The sequence below is a fragment of the Typopeltis vanoorti genome, chromosome 19 (genome assembly GCF_054136105.1).
Source record: "Typopeltis vanoorti isolate ZY-2024b chromosome 19, IOZ_Tvanoo_1.0, whole genome shotgun sequence".
NCBI lineage: Eukaryota > Metazoa > Arthropoda > Arachnida > Uropygi > Thelyphonidae > Typopeltis > Typopeltis vanoorti.
In genome coordinates this window covers 74085302-74100154 of record NC_143567.1, presented here as the reverse complement: position 1 = coordinate 74100154, position 14853 = coordinate 74085302, and the positions used below count along the sequence as shown (strand labels likewise).

Here is a 14853-nt window from a genome sequence, read left to right as displayed (position 1 = left end):
CTGGAGCGGCAAAGATTAAGGTAGCAATGATGAAGGACTACTGCATTAAGACCTGTCTCATCTAATTTTCCGAAGTTAAAGAGTCGAAATACGTTTTTCAGAGAGACAAACGACCCCTCAACATCCCCTAATGATGGGAAAGTGGTGACAACCATTTACTGTGACGGCCTGATTATAAGTGTCCCAAGCTGGAAGGCCAAAACTTATAAGGAGGGCCAATTAGGAAGTTGCCAGCATCTGGAGGTGACATCTTTGTTAAACATAGAGTCGACATCCATGAAAAGAAGGTTAATGAAGTAAGAGAAGTCACCAGGATCTTTCATAAGTTATAAACAGACCATCCGAGATAAAGTTACTGCTAAGAATTAGACGCTACATTTTAAGAAGTAAATAATATATATATATATTTAATCCAGTGAATTCAATTATGCGAATTTAGAATAAATTATATATCTACTAAATTACTGAAATAAATTTATTAAATGAGTGTGTATGAGCAGATAATATTTATTTCCAATAATCGGTGACCTGACACCATTTTTATATACATATATATATTATTTTTCAATTAGATTTTGACCAACCAACCGTCAGATGTCGCTTATTACTAAATATATATTATTTTTAATTAGATTATGACATACCCACCGTCAGATGTCGCTTATTACTAAATACTTTATGAAATGATTTTGGAAACGTGGCTGGTGTGATTTTTGTCCAAAACTAATTATTTTATTTTATTTTTTATTTTTTTTTAAGTTCGAATTTCGATGTGGAGATTATGCATACTTATGAGACAGTAAACATACCAAACCTGCCTCCCGTTCTACAAGTGTTCAATATCTATGTGGTATTTGCTGATACTATCTTAAGTTCGTTTCCCTCACCTCGTTTTAAGGTATTGGAGACCATTGGTTTTCAAGTATTTTTCGCGCTTTATGAAGACACCTTCAAATACGCATTCGCATCAAGTATACTGAACAGAAAGTATGTCTGTATGTTTTGATCGAAAACACGATGTTTTAAAAGATCAACTACATAATAAATCTTAATGAAATGATAATAAACATGCTCCTGTTTTCGATATGTAAGAAATAGGCAAACATTATTTGCCTATTTATTATTATTATTATCATTATTATTCCTGACACCTCCAAGGAGTTCGAAGACTCATCGCGGGAGGACACCTACTATACAACCAAACCTCTACTAATCAACGCCATCTACCGCCCACCACCACAACTAGTATTTTTTGTCTGTAAATTGCGTGTGTTCTGAAGGGCCGATTTGTCTGTATGAGGGATGAAAAACCCGAGTTTCCGGGAGAAAAAACCTGCTATTTGATATATATAAAACAAATAGGTGTTTACAGTTTTGTTTCTTACTGTTTTGCTATTTACTTAGTATTAGGATGCCTTAGATAAAACTAATGTGCTGGTTTAGTATAAAGTAAAATTCATAAATCAGTTGTTCCAAAAGTAGAATAAGATAAGTACTTAAGGATCTGACCAGTTTTGTAATGTAAGAGTGGTCAGAGGCTGACTTCTACAACAATCAGTACTGTGAAATCATGAAAAAAATACTTATGATTATAATTAAAAACCTGATGACTCCAATAATTAAAAAAAAAAGCGCAGATTCTGATTATAAAATATGAGAAATTCGAAAACGATCCAGCTGAAAAACTACTGCAGTTGTGCACACACTCATGAGCCAAAACATTATCATCATCTTCCTATGAGCAAAAGTCTCCTATGAACTAAGATAAACACGTGAACGTTTTGGCGTTTGGGTTATCTATACTGAGACAGAGGTCATTGTAAGTCCCATGACCTCTGTCTCAGTATAGACAGAGGTCATTGTAAGTCCCATGAATACCTCAAAGAGTATTATTAATGATTCAAACTGGATCAGATAAATGAAAATCTTTTTTTTTTTTTTTAAAAAAAAAGTCACTGGTGATTTCTTTGTTGTATAAAACTATGTTAAGTAAGATAGATCAATAGATTATAAAGTCATAAATTTTTTCGGTGAGCACAAACAATAGTAATGGAATATTCATTCGACGAGTAAGGTCAAATTACGACAATCAATATTACTCAAAAACAGCCCATGAAACGCTTTAAAGAGATGTTTAATTGGTGTAAGTATATATCCGACAGAGGCTTCTAGGTTTAGTTCTCAGTAGGAAAGTGAACAAGCCTTCAAAATATGCCACAGCAAATTAGTTATTGAATAATAAGTTTCTACGTATTTAAATATTTCACAAGATTATAAAACCTTCTGTTTTGATCAATTTATTTTGGAATATAATGGTCCTTCTTTATCACTCCAAAGGCATGTTATTCCTTGCGTTGTCATGGTTACATCCCGTGGAAAAAAAATAATAAAATGGACAACATTTTAAAACACTGTTATGTACCAAAACATTAACTTCTAGAATAAGAAAATCAAAATTACCACGTTTAGAAGGAAAAAGTGTATAAATGGTTAAAAAAACCGCTATGTGGTAAAACGTGCGAAAGCCAAAATTTCCAGCATCTCAAAAATTAATTTCTTTGTTCCCCTCACCAAAACTTTTCAAGATTCAGAAGCCAAAATTCCTTTTTTTTTTTTTTTTTTTTTTGCCATTCGTTCTTTCATTGATCGTTGTTACAAACGAACGAAAGGATAACTGGTGAACCTGACGCAGTACCTTCTCAACAAACAAGATATACGTTTAATTTTTCATTGTAAAAAGAAAGAAAACGCAAAGAAAAGTTTCACCTTATGTCAGTGACAGATGACTCTCGTGCCATCTTCCGACACCAAGGCAGAGTAGGCACAAAATGTTGCGAGTATGTCTTAAGGTTTTGCTTCTTTGTTTGTTTGTTTGTTTCTTCCAAAACAAACAGAAAATCCGATAGTAAAGGATTTAGTCAGACAAAAATGTGTTTTTTTTTTATGTTGTTGTTGTCTTTTGAACTGGTTTAAAAAAAAAAAAAGATTAATAAAAATTTCTTCCTGGAAATGGGGAATTCCGCCAATAAAGGGACGCTAATTGGATTGTTTTCTTTGTTTGTTTGGTTATTTTTCTCTTCCGGAATCCCTAATGAAACATAATTAGCCAATACAATTATTATTAATTAATACTTAAAAGACAGAATATATAAGTAAACACTATCTTTGATTTAAAAAAAACAAAAAAAACATAAGCGATATCTTCCCCATGACAAAATATTTTCAAATATTTTCGCAAAAAAAAGAATTATAAATATTAAATATTTTCTCGAAGAATAAAAAAAATCGTTTTTATTAAAATATACTATACACTGAATGCGCCTAATAACTAAACAATCCCAGTTGCCCATTGCTTACAAAGAAATCTTCATGCACAAAATGATTTAACAACAAATAAATACAAATTAAACAAACTTGCAGATTTCATATTTTATTTTTACTGCTTCTGTGTTGATTCAATTGTTATTTTCTGTCTCACAGCACTCGCGCAAGCAGGAAATTCTACTAACCAAACTTCCTGCCATCTGTCTCCATGGGAACAATGAGACTCTGCACTCTTTTTAAACAATTAAAGAGCACGTGAAATGACACACACACAGGAAACTAACATTCGTGTAGCAAGCCATCTACTGGAAGAAAAGTAAATTACCTTTTTGGGCATTTATCATCTATTTAGAGGGAATAATGAGGGATACTTAGGTACGGTAAACATACACGGGAAGCGCAGAGCCAACCAGTTTAATTGTTAGCTACGAGTGCAGCGGTGATCCCTACCGTACGTAACGCTTAATACTCTTGTACCAGAAGCTACAATTACGAATGTTCCCTTTAATTAGCTACAGTGCTAGGAGCATGTTGCTTGGGCGCATGACCTTTAATTAGTGTGTGCTCTAAAAGAGCGGAGAACAACGGTTCAGCAGGTTAATTAAGTTCTGGAGTAAAGGGAAATATAAGGACACCATTCTAACCCGTGACTATCTTTAGGGTCATTATTTTTCTGTCATGGTTACCCCGAACTTTTGCTAAATGACAACGAACATGAAAAGGGGGAAAAAAAGAGATTTTTTTTTTCTGAGTTATTTCTTTCGAGTGTTTGGTGCTCTGTGGAAAAGATATCCCCTGAAGTGCATTAACATGGTGTGTAATAAGCAGACGAAGATGTAAACAATGTAAGCATTTTGTCATAAGCAGACGAACATATAAAATATAAACATGTTCTGTAATAAGCAGACGAAAATCTAAACATGTTTTGTAACAAGCAGACGAAAATCTAAACGATATAAACATGTTCTGTAATAAGCAGACGAAGATGTAAAGAATACAAGCATTTTGTCATAAGCAGACGAAGATATAAACATGTTCTGTAATAAGCAGACGAAAATCTAAACGATATAAATATGTTCTGTAATAAGCAGACAAAGGTGTAAACAATATAAGCATTTTGTCATAAGCAGACGAAGATGTAAACAATAAGCATTGTCATAAGCAGACGAAGATATAAACATGTAATTTTTAAACAATGTAGAACGGGAAAGTTGCTCATTTCAACTTGGAAACGAATACCTGTTGGGGAAAATAATAATTTAGCAGTCACCAAGTTAACAATGAAGAGAACACGCGATCCTTCGCAACTATTGTTTCTTTTAAGAACTCTTGGTGACGTCATAATAGGAATGGTGCCAAATCTCTTCTGCGTCGGTATTAAAACTAAGCAACAATAAAGGTGTTATCTTTTGCTAAATAAATCTCACCGGATGTATTAAAACTAACATATTTAAACAAAGCTTTTATGTAAGTGATGTTTACAACAATATGCGCGCCTATTCAACCAACAAAAATACATTTTGCTATGTTGTTTATCTTAACCATACAATAGACATTCGACTTGTTAAATGCATCATATTAAACGTAACAAAAATGCGTTTATTTTTCTTATTCTTTCGTTTCGTCGTTATAAATGGACATATCGCCGGTGGATTACAATCACCGGCCGCATTCCTTTTGTATTTCTGACAACCGTATCAACTTCCTTCTCCATATATTTACAAAGAATGAAACATCTCCAATTATCTCGTGGCAGTTTCCGTAATCTGGTAGCATACTTGTAGCAGACAGCGGACGTTCTTCACATCTAAGACAAAAGCGAGCCCTTTACTTTGCTTGCGATGTTGTTGCCAAGACAAACCGCGTGCTATTACTAATTACATATCCTTGATAACACAAAGAATGCCAAATATGAGCGGGTACACTACACTCCATTTCGTTGCACCGGCTACGGTCACTGTTACCATGGTAACCGCGCTATAAACAGTTGTATTAACAGTGACATTGAAGCAATCATTTTGTTGCAACCAACTGTACGTAGATCGATCCTAGGAGGGAGAAAGGGGGGGGGGGTAGGGTTTCTTAGCGGTATTGAATCTAGAGGCCTTAATGTGATATGTTAAAGCAAGTGTTTATCATTACGTTTGAGTTAAAAAAATAAAAAAAAAATCAGCCTGCTGTTCCGTGAAGTATATTAACCATTATGGAGTTGGGTGTGCAGTTAAGCCTTTAATTCTCGGATGCCACATCAAATCCGAATACGGAAGCGATCCTCGACTGCTTCCATTAATTATAGAAAACGGCTTTATCTTCATCTCATGGCTGCGGTGAACTTAATACCCCCCACATTAATGGAGAATTAGAAAGATTATCGGACGCATTTTTATCGCCAGCGTTCACTGCAAGACGTAAAAATTCATTTCTTTTAGATTTTTCCACGACCAATAAGGATCTTTATAGACGCAAATATTATCAAATATAAAATAATTGTTTAAAAAAAAAATGGTCTTTGGTTTACATTGAATTCAAGACAACTAAGATCACGAGATTGTTCTAAGGCTAGTTGGGTTTTTTTGCAAGCGAAAAAAACTTAGAAAAATCTAAATCTATTATTATTATGTAGCTTCGTATGTCAGGTATTCTTACGTGCTTTTATATAATGGAAGAGGAAGAAAGACACACAAATATAACTGAAAAAGACATGTCCTAAGCTTTTCTCTTATCAAAAAATATGATTTACATAAATACAAAGTACGCTAATTTAACACTTAACACTTGCTTACAGTTAGTGTTACTGTAAGTGTATATTAACACATTATCTATAATAAAAAATCTATGTAATGCTATATTTTTTTTTAAAAAAAAAAAGCACAAGGGGGTCATCTAATTATACATAGTCAAACAAAGACATTGAAGTTAGTTTCGCAATTGAAGAACGCAATCTTAGAGATAGGAAGCTGGACAATTAATGAGAAAACATCTGTCTCAGGGGATTTGAAAGGTGGACAAAAAACTCTGAGAATTAGTTTGGAAGTGGTCCAAAAGCGAAGATGTGCTTGCACAAAAGAAGAAAAAAAAAGGGGGGGAGGGATGTAATAATTTCTGAATACGGAGAGAGAGAAAGAGAGATTTCAAATGGTAGACCTGTGGGGTAAAGGGCTTCCTGTTAGCAATATTTTAAAAGCAGTACAGTTTTACATGTAAAAGATAATTAATATCAAATGCGGGCGAGGTTTTTTTTTTAACGGTATGGATAAGGTTCAGGTAAATAGATTCGTTTCCATGTAGAATCTGACTGGTGAAATTCTACATCGGTTTAAATAATTAATTGCTCAGGAAAAAAATTAATAAATCATATACTAAATTTTTGAATGCCGAGGAAGCTACAGAAGTGATCTGTTTATGCTAGAAAAGAATAGAATTGTAGGTATTAGCCGAAACAGGCACAGGTACACTGTGTGTGTGTGTGTGTGTGTGTGTGTGTGTGTGTGTGTGTGTGTGTGTGTGTGTGTGACATTAAGCAGACGATGCAGTTTTCATCGGTACAGTACAAAGTGTAGCCATTTACACTGATCTATAGGGACCAATAAAAGTCGATGCAGCAACCCCCCAAAAATAATAAAATGAGATCTAATCATTACACACTTTTGCAGAATAATTCACTAATAGTATTGATGCACTCATTCCATATGAAATATAGGGACACTTTCGGAGAAACGAAGACGACAGAAAAACTTTCACTACCCCCTAGAGACTTTAAGGTAAAGGATTGGAAGATTCTGGCCAGCCGCCAACAACTTATACAGTGGATACGACTATCTGAGTACGAAGGCCAAGGAAAGCTAGAAGAAACTTATTCCCCAAACCTTGGCATATGACCAATAATCTACTAAAGAAGTAATATTTACTACTTTACAGGTAATGATTTTCAACTGTCAGTCTATTATCCCTTTCGTCATCAATCTATCTATCTTTCCTTTCTGGTTACGTTGCTTGTAGGTTTATGTTCGTATCTAGCTGTCTGTATCTTAAACAATTTCCTCTCCCTCTCTCTCTATCTCTTTCTCTCAACAAGAATAATTCTCCTCTTCGGTTTTATTGCAGAATTCGTTGGCAACTGTTAGATAGCTCAATTTCATTGGAAATAAACCTCTCCAGATCGTACTATATTCCTGCCTCATCTGCATTTTCCATCTGCAACGATACTATTCAAACACCGAATACTTTCCCATACATCAGCATGTGAAAGAAATAACATGATATTTTTATAACCTAACTCTTCAGTTAATAATAATAATGGGAATAATATTCTGTTATAATCGGGGCTAGCCTAAAACAAATAAAGTACTCTAAAATGTACTCCGAGTACAAGATATCTGAAAAAAAAAAAAAAGTCTTACAAGCTACAAGTATTGTAAGCTTGTTACTAAGAAGCAATACCTTCAAGTTCTATACATGAGTATCAGTAGTATTTGAATTACACCAACTCGGCGCAAGAGGTTTCAAATTAATAATATAGGCAGCCATGGTATTAGGCACGAAATGACTTGTGTTAACGGAAAATATTTTAAAGTACATTTAGTACTCGGGCTGGTTTACAAAAGTGCATAGAGATTTGCTGTGGTTTACAAATACATAAGGATTTTCTAGTTTACAAAAATACTTTAAATGCTCGAAAAGTACTTCAGGTGGTGGTTAAGCAAAGTACTTCAAGTACTCGTACAGTACTTCGGATGCTGGCTTACAAAAATAACTTCAAGTACGGTTCACAAATACTCAAAATACAGTTTACAAAAGTACTGTAAATAATACCAGATTAGTACTTTTACCGTATTTTTATGTAAAAATTTTGATTTTTTTAAAACCGTTAAAAGATAGACTCTTCATCACGAAGCTTTTAAGCACTGGATGGGATTTCGTCATACAGAATGACTGTATTAGAATTATTACAACGAATTTTCTATTATTAGAAATCAGCCTGGGGACCACAGGTGCACATGTGTGACCTCGCGAAGTGAATTTCTGGTTCACGGATTACTAAAGTATAAATTGCAACCGGGCAACGAAATGAGGCGGTAGAGAACTTTAAGAAAAACAGATGCCCAAGAATTGCTATCCTTGCAAGGAGTGAAGAAGGACCCCACTCCTTCATTATGTTTCAGAGGTGGCAAAATTTGTGGTTTCACCATAATCATAGAAGCTAATGTGTTATTTAAAATTTTCACCGTGCAATCGGCGTCTTTGTGCGGACCATGATTTGGAGTCGTACGTGTTCGACATAATAGGTCACACATGAGAGAATCTCCATCGGAACAATTCCGGCCACTTACGGAGGTGGGTCAGTTGCATGGTAGCACGTAACAAAGTTATTTTGTGTCTATTATAAACATGACAGTTCCCCCCCCCCCCCCATAGGTAGCGCGCAACAAGGCAATTTGGCTTCATCCTTTGTTGTGTGGCCTATTATAACTCGGTGGTGCTATCAGGGACAAAGATAGTACTCTGAAACAAATAGACGTCAAACGAATATATAACCCTCATCTCCTGTTTGGTATTATCCTCATATTTCATCGTAAATAGGACTCGTCAGTCTCGAATGTTTTTGCCTTGGGCATGTATGAGTACAGAATGGTGGGAAAATGAGATCGCGTTGAAGGAAGACCACAACGGGCGCTCATCTATTGAGAACTGTAACTAATGTATCTCATTGGCTCATTCTAAATGATGTCATACATGCTCAACAATACATACAGTGAACAATGCTTATCAGAAGACAATCATCTCCCCATTGGCGTATTAACAACAATTAACAAAATGAAATGCCAGATTGGAAGATCACGTGTTCAACGTATCATAGTGTTATTTATTATCCTAGCAACATGCTAAAGCAATGTAACTAATTTGCTTGTATAGCCGAGACATGTAATTAATAAAAATAGAAGAACATCAGAACGTGACACCCACGCTCAGCTAGATAACCCGTGTTGTGTGGGCATACTTCCTGCGTATCTCATGAATGTATTAACATCTCAAATTAATGTCTTCTCTTCCTTCATCTTCGTAATTCTCGAGATGAAACCTATTTATAGGCAGGTGATCAACAGCTGAATGAAGCAAACACGAATGTATTCCCCCCCCCTCCAAAAAAAAAAAAAAACTTGTTAAACGATAGCCAGTTCATCAAAGTGCATCCCAATACACCGTAACCATGACAACGTGCTAAAGCACAAGTTCAATTTCGCGTGAGATAATTAATTATGCATGTACTTGAACCTTTCCCATCCTCTCGTATAGTTCGGTCTATCTATTATCTGTTCTTATTTCCATGGACGGCTGACCTAAGGAACGTTCATAGCGAACTGGGTGGAATATCTTGAAGGTGCTCTTCGGGAACTAACGGCCATTTTTGACGCACTAATCTACATCAGTAATGTAATTAATTTAAAATGAATCGCCAGGTTTAAAATTACAATCCTACTTGCGGCTGCAACCGGACAGTGTAGTCAAAGTAGCCAGTTTCATGGGGAGAAAGAATCCACCTGGAAACATTCCACTTCTATCCCCCTATCCGCCCCTCTTTGTCCTTCTATCCATTTCTAGTCCACTCATCTATTGATAAACTAAGTCGTTACTGGCAATCAGTGGATGGATGGGTGGGTCTTCCCCCCTTCCCCCGATGACAAAGTGGAGACAGGTGTTACGAAGTCGCTACCGACATAGGGGGAAGTTAATCTCCAAGACCGTTAATCGCCTTCGTTTTCTTTTCCAGAAACTTCCGAACTTCATTTCCTTTTAATCCATCTCTCCGTCAGCCATTTATGTATAAACAGGAGGTCGGGTAGGGGGAGACCATAATCGTCGGAGAGAGAGAGAGAGAGAAAACGGTGGTCGTTAGGCACGAGCGGATAAGTCTGACGGACGCTTTGCATCATTACGTTGCCCGTAATAAGTGCTTAATCCCTAGACTGTTTTCTTCTTAACTGCAATTATCGGGACAGCACTAAAAGTGAAGTTTTTCATATGTCGTAGCACCCGGTCAAAGATTACACGCGCTACCTTTAAAAGAGGCCTCAAAATCAAAATCACGTGCTTACAAGAACGCGTGATTTGCATGTGTGTCTTACGGATTATGTTTTCTTATGAGTTCACTCATTAAGTTTCGATCTCTTGTTTATGGGGTGGGACGAAACGAAATGATTACTAAGGCAAAAGATGCATAAAACCAGGAGATAAGGGAATGCACGGAAGAGATCTCTCTCTTCTTCTCTTTCTATCACGAACTTGATTAATCGTACAGAATATTTGAGGCACTTGCTTTAAAAAAAAGTCCGGTATGCATGTATTTGATTTCATTCTTCTCTCTTATAATTTCAATTTGTGGTACGCTTCCAGTTAATCATGCATTTTTACACTGTATACATACTATTATCAATCTGAAGGCTGATAATTGAAAGGATATGAATTTACTGCATATGAATTAAATACTAAATACTGTATATCAGGGCTGTCCAATCTTAGGTAATTCGCGGGCATCATTAAAAAAAAAAAAAAAAAGAGACTTATCCGAGGGCTGCATCACAATGCGTATCTAGTAATTTGCTGAGCAGCAGCCGCGACACAAACTCAAAAGCTGAACAAACGAACAACACTAATTGCGCGCTCACGTTCCTCGTGAGCAACCGGAGCATGCGCGTTGAAACAAAACAGTGTACGAACGTTTCTTTGACACATCTAATCTAATATTTGAAAAACACCAAATAAAATTACCAACATCGAGATTATCGATTAGTGATAGAATTAAAATATTTAATACGAATTCGATTCAAAGTGCTATTTTACTTTTTCGCTCATGTAAAGCAAAACCCACAAAATGGCAGTGCTTTGGACAGCCCTGCTGTATATGAATTAAACCATCCTTATATAAGGACTGGCTTAAAGGGGCGAAGCAAGAATGCTTTTCATCTTCCCCGTTATCTGTAGAGGACAGTGTAGGGATAAGGTTTATTGAGCTATTAAAGCTCTGATCATGGCAGGAGGGTAACAGCAATAGCTGAGTCTTATGAATAAGTAAAGCTGTCTCTAAAAATTCGGACGATCCTTAGGCCACTCAATAGTGGGCGAAAGACCGTCCATCTCAGCGGTGGCTCCACTCAGTGATGGCCTTCCACCCACCACCACCACCACTGAGCAAAACCGCTCATATTTCGAAGATTCCGAAGAAAAGCATTCACCGACAAAGCCCCTCACCGGGCCATGCCGGACTCAAATTGCTCCCTTAAGGCAAAAACCTTAAAAGAGCGTACTCATATTATTATTAGCAATAGCCGAGCCTCAGTTAAACTTCATTGGCTACAGCATTGCCATCCATTACCCCCAATTAAACCATTATCCTTATAGTCCTTATAAGGACTGGCTTAAAGGGGCGAAGCAAGAATGCTTTTCATCTTCCCCGTTATCTGTAGAGGACAGTGTAGGGATAAGGTGTTATTGAGCAATTAAAGCTCTGATCGTGGCAGGAGAGTAACAGCAATAGCCGAGCCTCAGTTAGAACTTCATTAGCTACAGCATTGCCATCCATTACCCTCCAAGGGTATTGGATTGAATGGAATGAATTAATCACCGCATCTCACAGTCGATTGATCATTACTTACTATAAAAGCTTCGGAGATTAGATATAATTTTTCGTGTTTTTTTTTAAAACAAAATATTAGAAAATATTATTAATAATTCTATTGAAATACAAATATTTGTATCTCTTTTTTAGTTTGCAAAATCTTTTAAAATAAAATAAATAAATAAAAAATTTTAATATTATGAATAAGATCCATTACTATAAAAACATAACAATACGTAAGGCTTAATTCTTTATATTACATTAAGATTAAAATTCCTGGTAAATTTCCATACTTTTAAGTTTCTTTCTATACTGTATTTGGCTATAAAATGTGAACGGATCCATAATATCTTCCATTATAGTAACCAAATATGTATCCACAACACGTTTAAAACAAATATAAAATAATAAATAAAATTACAAGTAATAAACGACAGTAAGTAGGTATATTATTTTCTTTCATAAAAGTCCTCAAATATTGAATAAAAATAAAATAATTGAAAAAATAAAATAAAATAAAATACACAAGAGTAACATAAAGGGTACAGAGACCAATCGAGTTCACAATTTTCAAATCATTTGACATGTTTACATTTGACTTTATAGTCCGTGTACGCTGTACGTTTGAAAATAAAATAAAATATAAATAAAATATAAATAAACAACAATAAATGAAAAAGTAACAATCAATATTAAAAGATCGTTTGCAATTATTTAATCAATTTTGTAAATACAAAAGACAGAGCTATCAACAACTTAGTAGCTGCATTACATTATGCTAGGGGAAACTGGAACTAAGGTTACGGTTTATGTACTTTTGCATGAACCAAATACATCGGTTCATGCAAAAGCAATATCTGAGGAGGGTTGTGGTGGTTCTAAAATTCACCACTAGGGGGAGCTGTATGATGTACCGATATGCCACAAACTGCATCCTTTACACAGTGTGTTCAATGGCAGAACGCAGCTGGTCGGGATTGGTGTTGAGCACATGCTGTCTTTCAGCGCTGGAAAAGTACCCGGATGATCCCGATGAACCCTGTGTGAGAAATCCCCAGATCTGGAAGTCATAAAGGGGAGGGGGTAGATCAAGAACGAGGCCTCCATGCAGTGGGAAACGCACAGCTGATCACTCTGGCTTCCGTGAAATATTCTCGAAGAACCTCCTGTAAGGATCGACCGATGTCTGGTGGGGGCCACATCCTACATGACTGAATCCATGCACAGGCGCTCTCGTAGCTCATGGCACAACAAAATTGTTTCTCATATCGCCATACCTCTCGGCAGTAACTGAGCAGGTCACAGGACCCGACTGGCGAATGTCCTGAAAGAAGAATGGTGCGATGATAAACGAAGCTGTCAACCAGCACCAGACAGTAACTTTGGATGAATGAAAAGGAGTTTGTTGGATTGCCTCGGGTTCTGCGTAGCCCGTACCCAGCAATTATGGGTATTCACAGCTCCTTTATCCACGAAATCATCCACGGCCACGCATCGTCCAATTGGACGCTGCAAGAAATGTTAAAGCGAATGTCCGTCGATTTTCAAAGTCCTGCGAAAACAACTCCTGTGTCAGGGTCATCTTGAATGGGTAGAAATGCAGAATCTTTCGTCGAATTTTTCAGACGTAAGGCACATCCATGTGTCCTGATACAACACGTGGCAAAAATAACTTCATTCACTTGTTGTGAAACAATTGGTTTTGCGACCTCTGCCAAGGGCTAACTCCCAACGCTCCTGTTTCTTCAAAACAACAAATCATTCGACCCAGAGCAAATGGAGATAGTGGACCTCGGCGACGAAATTCGTAGAGTGCATCAACAGCATTGCAATTGTTTTGGAAGTAGAACTTCACGAGCAAAGCATGTTGGGGAAAAACTTTACTACCATCACTGTGGACTGTATTAACAGCCAGGATGAAGAGAAAAACTGTGTGTGTGTGTCTATCCTTTTAAACCATCCTGGCCGAGTTGCGTATATCAAAATTCCACGCATTTGGTGTTTACAGTGCCCCTGGTGATGAATTTTGGAACTACTTCCCCTCAGATATCGCTTATCCTCAAGACGCACAATGTATTGTAAAAATTCGATGCAGCAAGAATAACTTTTGTATAACGAACGCATCGAGTTTTTACAGATAGGCAGAACACCTGTAAATAGTATTTTCTCTTAATATTTAGTATTGTATGGAACATGTAGTATACAGCCCAACGGGAATTAGCTATCTCTTTGAACAAAAGATGTATAATTGTGATAACGTAATTTACGTTATGGAATTTGGAATTAGGAATCATGATACCGTAAGGGGGTTCGCGTAAGTGCACGGGATTGAGAAAACTGAACCCAGGGTTTCGGAACTGATGGAATATAAGACGGGACTTCTAGATTATTAAGAGGGCTTTCACAAAGAGGAGAAACGAGCATACGATGTGGTAGAAAACCTTAGAGTGAAGCCCTGACGTGTCGAGAAGGAAGCCGAAAGAAGGGAAGCCGGTGGTTAGAGGGAGAAAAATCTCGCCGTGGGCATGCCTGTTTGTGATCGTCTGTGGAAGTGGTGGTCGCCGGTAGATGGCGTTGGTGTAGTTGCGGTCAGTTGATGGATTGATTGGTGGAGACAGAGTTGTAGAGTGCCCTCCCTCGATGAGGCATTCGACTCGCTGGAGGTGTCAAATAATAATAATAAATAAATAAAATCTTGTCACCGCCGTACGACACTGACTCATCTTCAGATGACAATTCCTTTTTTTTTAACCTACCTGTAAAAGATGGTTGATAGTTTTTTAATACTTTCAAATTCTCCGTTAGCGATCAGTTTTGCTTATAGAAATCGTGACGTTTCTCATAATCCATACGAGATAAAGCTAGCAAATCCTTTAAAAATACAACAAAAACATTAGTAAATTTAAAAGAAATAA

The 14853-nt window shown here is 36.5% G+C and overlaps 1 protein-coding gene and 1 pseudogene across 2 annotated transcripts in view; both read right to left on the bottom strand.

The window, feature by feature from the left end:
• Positions 1–14853, bottom strand: part of kri (uracil phosphoribosyltransferase krishah) — a 532528-nt gene that overhangs the window by 159545 nt on the left and 358130 nt on the right. The gene's annotated exons all lie outside the window — the stretch shown is intronic.
• LOC150096248 (U4 spliceosomal RNA) lies at positions 11571–11698 on the bottom strand (annotated as a pseudogene).